Source organism: Enhydra lutris, unplaced genomic scaffold (assembly GCF_002288905.1).
Source record: "Enhydra lutris kenyoni isolate GAN:26980312 unplaced genomic scaffold, ASM228890v2 scaffoldscaffold1, whole genome shotgun sequence".
Taxonomy (NCBI): Eukaryota; Metazoa; Chordata; class Mammalia; order Carnivora; family Mustelidae; genus Enhydra; species Enhydra lutris.
In genome coordinates, this window is record NW_019154085.1 from 29,379,707 (window position 1) to 29,387,288 (window position 7,582).

The 7,582-nt window shown below is 52.1% G+C and overlaps 1 pseudogene across 1 annotated transcript; it reads left to right on the top strand.

The window, feature by feature from the left end:
- The first annotated feature begins 672 nt into the window (after window positions 1-672).
- LOC111143149 lies at window positions 673-2,982 on the top strand (annotated as a pseudogene). Its single transcript, XR_002640312.1, has 3 exons — window positions 673-808; window positions 1,137-1,285; window positions 2,063-2,982. The product of XR_002640312.1 is annotated as a tubulin alpha-1B chain-like (transcript).
- The last annotated feature ends 4,600 nt before the right edge of the window (window positions 2,983-7,582 follow it).

Sequence of the window (7,582 nt, forward strand, 5' to 3'; positions counted from 1 at the left end):
CTCCACTCCACTCCACTCCACTCCACTCCACTCCACTCCACTCCACTCCACTCCGGAATTATGCACATCCAAGAGAGGAGGGAACAGCCTATCCCCTGCCATCCCAGGACCACTCTTCCCTTCCTTGCCGGCCTTTCTAGCTGTAACATGAATCTAGAGTTCTTCCTGCTTTCAAAGCCTCTCCCTTGTTTCTGATCCCTGAAGCCTCATTTGGACCCTGCTTCTCTCACCCATGGCCCTTCATTTCTTTCTGAACATGAGTGGATTGGACTATTATGCTCTGCCGGACTCATCTGACCTCCTCAACACTCTTAAGATGCTTAGTCACTGAGTGAGACTCTATAATCTTAGAACTAACTGCCCACATCTGCTTCCTCTGAGGGTTTTGGCCCAGCCCCTGGAGCCACTGCCTGTGGGTCCTCAAGGCCACCAGTAAATCCTTAGACACAGGAGGTGGGGCAAGGAGAGCAGGAACCTTTGCCCTCAGCCAGAGAACCATGCAAGAAAGGATTTTGGGCAGGAACGGTGTCCAGGAACGACAGGCTTCTCTTTGCTAAGAGTGTTCTCTGCATTTTGCCTGCTCAGTGTGAGTGCATCTCAGTCCATGTGGGACAGGCCAATGTGCAAATTGGCAATGCCTGCTGGGAGCGCTACTGCTTGGAACACGGGATCCAACCAGATCGACAGATGCCCAGCAACAAGACCATCGGTGGAGGGGACAACTCCTTCAACAACTTCTTTAGTGAAACCGGGGCTGGGAAGCATGTGCTCGGGGCTGTGTTTGTGTATCTGGAGCCCACGGGGATTGGTGAGTGACCATCCGTCTCTGTCACGTGTGTCACCTTGTCCTGGGCACCACAGCAAGTCCCTCCCCATGCCTGGAGCTCTCGAATTTGTAGCTCACGGGACCAGCAGCCTGTTAAACCACAGATCCGCTGCCACTCAGCCCAAGTCTCAGGGTCACTCTGTAACCCTTTCCTTTTCATTGATGAACACTCAAAGTCAAGGGCCATAACACCTGCATGAATGGAGCTCCTCTAGGGTAGGACTAAGGGTCTGGTGGCCCTGCCCTTTCTGGGTAACTCGGGGAGTCAGGCTGCAGGGGAGGGGGGTGTCTAAAACTCTGCCCATTGCAGATGAAGTTCGGATGGGCACGTACCACCTGCTCTTCCATCCAGAGCACCTCATCACCAGCAAGGAAGGCACTGCCAATAACTATGCCTGAGGTCACTACACCATTGGAAAGGAGCTCATCGACCTGGTACTGGACCAAATTCGGAAGCTTGTGAGTGGTGGCGGGGGGCTGGGGAGGCGGGAATCTAGATTCCTATAGTGAAGAAGTCTGGACACCAGACAGGAAGAGAGCCTCCTGGGTGAGTTTTATTTTGCTTTATTTTATTTGTGGATGAGTTTTAAAAGATGTAGGATCAGGACTAGTGAGGGGGAGCCCTGCATACTGATCAGGGGAGGCAGAGGGTATGCTCTGGCCTAGAGCTGGGTGTCTTCTTTACCTCCTATAGCAACTGGCCTGAGGCTGGGCAGAGTGGTGACAGGGGTAAACATGACCATGAGCTATCTGGCCTAACTGTGGAGGTCCGTAGGCATTCCCAGAGTCTCGCCTTGTGTTGCAGGGATGTGGGGAGAGGGCCCTGTGAAAAAAAGGGATCCAAATAATCCTGAGCCAAGTATCTGTGATTGGGTTTGGCCTCCATCAAGGATGGGGATCAGGATTCTGGATTGTTGATTTTAGTAGGGAAGCTCTCCAGAAACATGGGAAATTAAGTCAGGAGAAAGCACGTATGGAGCTGGATGGGTTATGATGTTATGAGGACAAAAATGACCATATCATAAGATTCTAGAGAGCTGTGTCTTAGAGACCTCAAGAGGGTTTAGAGAGGAGAAAAAACAAGAGTAGAGAGAATGGGTCCTCCCTATGAGGACCTGCTTTGTGCTCTTGGAAAGGATTTAAGGAAAGTTTTGGGGAATTTGAAACAGTTGACTTTTTTCCCTTTCCTCCACTGTGCTTCGTATCCCATATTTCCCTCCATAGCCCACTTTTTAGGCTGAGCAGTGCACGGCACTCCAAGGCTTCCTGGTCTTCCACAGCTTCGGAGGGGGAACTGGCTCGGGCTTGACGTCTCTCCTGATGGAGCGGCTCTCGGTTGACTATGGCAAGAAGTCCAAGCTGGAGTTCTCCATCTACCCCACGCCCCAGGTGTCCACGGCCGTGGTGGAGCCCTACAACTCCATCCTGACCACCCACACCACCCTGGAGCACTCGGACTGTGCCTTCATGGTGGACAACGAGGCCATCTACGACATCTGCCGCCGCAACCTGGACATCGAGCGCCCCACCTACACCAACCTCAACCGGCTCATCAGCCAGATCGTGTCCTCCATCACGGCCTCCCTGCGCTTCGATGGGGCCCTCAACGTGGACCTGACGGAGTTCCAGACCAACCTGGTGCCCTATCCCCGCATCCACTTCCCCCTGGCCACCTACGCGCCGGTCATCTCTGCGGAGAAGGCCTACCACGAGCAGCTGTCGGTGGCAGAGATCACCAACGCCTGCTTCGAGCCTGCCAACCAGATGGTGAAGTGTGACCCCCGCCACGGCAAGTACATGGCCTGCTGCCTGCTGTACCGGGGCGACGTGGTGCCCAAAGACGTCAACGCCGCCATCGCCGCCATCAAGACCAAGTGCAGTATTCAGTTCGTGGACTGGTGCCCCACGGACTTCAAGCTCGGGATCAACTACCAGCCCCCCACGGTGGTGCCCGGGGGCGACCTGGCCAAGGTGCAGCGCGCCGTGTGCATGCTGAGCAACACAACCGCCATCACTGAGGCTGGGCCCGCCTGGACCACAAGTTCGACCTGATGTATGCCAAGAGGGCCTTTGTGCACTGGTACGTGGGTGAGGGCATGGAGGAGGGGGAGTTCTCGGAGGCCCGGGAGGATAAGGGTGCCCTGGAGAAGGATTAGATGGATAGCGTGTGTGGGGGGGTGAATACTAGCAGAATCCTGTGTGTCTGTCCTAAGTAAAGTGCTGTATCCTCACCATCTCGCAAAGTGTCTTTTTCTCTTGGGAAAATTTGCGGAGCAGGGGTTTCTCCTTCAAGAGAGACAGGAAGGTTGGCATCTTAGCCTGGGTGCCCCAGAAACCAGATCTGGCTCCAGATTTTATTAAAGCGTGCGATTCCAGGAAGAACAGGGATCCAGGAGAATACAGCAGAGAAGGAGGCAGAATTCACCCTAGGGAACATGCAGCTGAATAAACTTAGAATCAGCCCTTGGGTGAGGGGGCAGGAGAGGAAGTAAAGGTGGGGAAAGACAGGCACTGGCTTCATTCTGCCATTGCCGAAGCCTTCGCCCCACAACGCAGGAACTCCCCTGCACGTCTGGGTGGCACCCACTTAGGCTGCAGCATCAACAGCAAAACCCCCAAGCCCCGGGGCAGGAGGGGAGTGAAACTGGTCCCAGCCACCCAGGGCTGCAACAAGAGCGTGGCTCTCACCCAGGAGGGTCTTAAGTGCGCCTTCCAGCCATCTGCCAGAGCAGGTGCTCACCAACCCCACCCCACAGATTGGCGGTTTGTCTCCTTCAGGCAGGAAGTTCGGGTATAGAGAGTCCAGAAGCTGGCATTAAGGCAGAGCAGCGGCACAGTGGCAGCAATGATGGGGAAATGGCTGGCATCTCCATCAATACTCACCACTTTTTGATAATGACAATTGAACCTTATTTCAATCCCATGCTTCGGGCTATGCAAGCACAGCTTCCAAGCCCCCACTTCCAACCAAATGGCTGGCCCTAAAATCCTTATATATGGATTTTCTGTAGCCTCTGGTGGCCTGGAGGGATGATTTAACCAGTGGAGGGATTGAAACTAGAGCAATCCCCCGCCCCCTGCCCCCAAGAGATTCAATGCTCAGCGTTGCCCTCAGCTCTGTCCTTCCCGTGCCTTCCCTTTCCCAGGACGGGAGGCTGAGAAGGCAACAGAAATGTCAGCAACATCAGCAAGCTGCTAGCGACCCAAAGGTCTGAAGGAGCCAAGGGATGAGACGGTGAAGCCAGACCCTTGGAGCTGGGATGCCAGGTGGGAGCTGGAGCCACAGCAGAGCCACCGGAGGGGGCAGGAGGCGCCAAGGAGGGAGGGACATCTGGCAGGGTCCACAGCCTCTGCCCAAGATGCCCTCTGATTTAGAGCGAGGGGGAGGAAAACCCTGGTTTCTCCTTCCTCCCACCCTCAATCTCCGGCTAGCGGCTCCCATTCTCTGAACTCAGACGGGAGCTAGTCGGCAAGGGAGGCTAGGTACAAGGAAGGGCAGCAAGTGGGATACCAAGAGAAAGGCCGAGAAGGTGGGGGGAATGGATCTCAGAGCAAACACATACCTACACCGGGTCTAGCATTCAGGACCTTTGGTGGATCAAATAGGAAAAGGAGAGACTCCTAGTCCCCATCACCTGTCCCTGTCTTGTCCTAATAATTACTCTGTAGTCAGCAGAGGATGGAGGGGAAGCCACAGGAGGGTGAGGGTGAGGGGCTAGGGGAGAAAATGGGCACTCCCAGCACAGCAGTTTGCTCCTTCCGTTTTGTAATTACCTGCCCAGGAACAGCAAGTATTCTCAACTCCTCTTCTAGGATTTAAGCTTACAGGGGTCGCTCTGTCCCGGGCAGAGAGGCCTGCAGTTTTGTGTATGTATGTGTGTGTGGCGGTGGTGGGAATCTTTTAATTCAGTGGGAGTATTTAGAAGCCCATTTTGGCTGAGGAGCTCCGCTGTACCCTCAAATCCACCACCCACCCCTACCCCAAAAGGGGTGACTTTCAAATCTCTACTTGACTCCTGTGACTTTCTCTCTCTCAGCTGGTTTCAAACGTGGGAAGAGAAGAAGGGTCATTTGGAAGCCCTTCAAATCCCAAGAAACACCATTTATTGAGTACCTACTATGTCCTAGGCCCTGTACCCATATCACCTTGTTTAATCCTAAGGTAAATACAGTGATACGTACTGGACTGGAAGCTTCAGGGCAACAAAGTTTGTTCTAGTCTCAGCACCTAGAATGTTGCTGGATGAACATATTAGGCAACACATATGTTGAATATTTGTCGGATAGACTTGCTGAATGAATGGCTCTTCTGCAGAAGAGGAGACTGCGGCTCAGAGGAGTCACAGCACTTCCCCAAGGTTACTCAGTTATGAATGGAGGAGTTGGGATTCGAACCCAGGTCAACCTGGACAGAAACTTCTGCTGCTGTCCTCCCCTCCCTCAAATGCCCTTCCCACTCCTGCCTCAGCCGTTCCAGGCACCCCTCCAGACGCCACTCTCTGAACCTGCTAGTTCTCTAATGCCCAGACAGTGACTCAGGCACCTCAAAGGCAAGGAGGGAGTGACGCCTGACACTCCCTTGCCCAGGCGCTGGGGTGGAGGGCACAGGGGAGGGGGGGTTGCAGATAAACAGCTTCTGGGACCGAGTGAGGGCAGAAGCATCTTTGAGGACAGGTTTGGGGGCTATCAGTGTCCTCTGGAAAGGGCCCCCGGCCCCAACATCTCATAGAAAGTGAGGTAAGGGCTTGGGAGAGGCCAAAAAGATATGAGGTCTTCACCTGTCAGGATGTCTGGGCATCCAGTGGGGGGGGGCCCGGCACCCCTTCTGTCTGCTGCACCAGCCCACCTGCCCACCCTGGGCAGCTGTGTGGCCATCTCAAACCCTGCAAGGCCTTCCCAGCTAGCAACTCTGCTGGCAAGCACCGGCAGTCCTCGGTTACACTAGGTGTGGGTGTGGGGAGGTGGCAACCCAGCCCTCCGCGAGGCAGCCAGGAGCGCCACCCAGCCTGACTCCCCGGGACTCCCTCAGTGCAGGGAATGCTTTCATCCCTGATGCTTCTAAAGCCAGGGTACAATTACCTCCTGCAGGCAGAGACAGGAGACAGATTCCCAACTTGGATTTCACCTGACACATTTATTCCTTCATCTCTGGTGTGTCGGGAACATGCCTGCCTCCAAAGCTGCGTTCTCACCATTCCCTCCTTCTGGAACACCACCTCTCCCTGCTTGTCTCGGTGTTGCCATTCCTTCCAGCTTAGATCACAGTCACCCAGAACCATCCAGCCCTGGGAAGCTCCCTGCTCGAGTCTCCCAGCACCTTCTGTCTGGCTCTATCACTCATTCAGTGCTTGGCATGGACTGCCTTGTATGCGGGCACTCAGCTTCTTGCCAATATCTCATTTCTCCAGCTAGATTTGGAAAAATGCTGTATATAGTCAAAGTTATTATGTGAACATGCTTCCAAATTGAAAAGGCACAAAAAAGATTTCCAAACGGCAAACATAAGGCTATAAGTGAAAATAAGTCCCCTTCTTTTGTTCTGCTCTTGACAGCCTCCACTATTAACTTTTTGTTCATGTTTCTTTCCAGAGACATCTACATATGTTAATGTGTATGCAGTATGTTCAAGACATATGTTCAAGACCCCCACGGATGCCTGAAACCAGGGATAGTACTAGACTCCATATATATTATGTCTTTTGCTACACATGCATCCCTATAATAAATTTACTTTGTAAATTAGGCACCGTAAGAGGTTAACAATAACAAAAAAATAAAACGAGTCTAATAATACGCTGTAACAAAAGTTAAGCCAATGTGGTCTCTCTCAAAATATCTCGTGCTATACTCCCCTCCTTCTCATGATGATGTGGATGCTTAAATACCTACAGGATGAGATAAAGCGACGTGAATGCTGTAGGTATTGTGATGTAGTGTTTGGCTACTACTGACTTTTTTTAAAAGATTTTATTTATTTATTTGACAGACAGAGATCACAAGTAGGTAGAGAGGCAGGCAGAGAGAGAGAGAGGAGGAAGGAGGCTCCCCGCTGAGCAGAGAGCCCAATGCGGGGCTCGATCCCAGAACCCTGGGATCATGACCTGAGCTGAAGGCAGAGGCTTTAACCCACTGAGCCACCCAGGCGCCCCTACTACTGACTTTCTGATGGTACATCAGAAGGAGGACCTGCTTCCAGACTGCAGTTGACTGCGGGCAACTGAAACCGTGGATAAGGGGGACTACCGTACACACACTTACATATATACACTTTGTCTTACCCTCTTTTCATTTAGCAAAAAACCCTGAAGATGGTCCTTAATAGTCCATAAAGACGTGCCTCCTTCTTTTTGGTAACAATGTAACAATGCACTATTCCCCCAGGCAGCGTTCCCTTGCTTGTTTCACTAGGCTGCTACTGGTGAGAATTTAGGTTGTTTCCAATTCTTTGCTTTGGATACAAATTCTGGAACCCTTGTACATACTTCTTTGCCCATATGTATAACCATAAACTCTCAGAATCAGAACCGCTGGGTCAAAGGCTCTGCACTTTTAACTTTGATACGCACAGTATTGCTCTCCCACTACCAATGTACTAGCATGCCTGTGCCCAGAGCCTTGCCCACCCAGTGTATAAAACATTTTGATCTTTGTCCATCATCTGATAAATGAAACAAAGTATTTTATTGCCACTTTCCTTGTAACTCTCTTGCTATGAATAAGGTCGAGGATCTTTTCATATGTTTAAAAATCAATAGT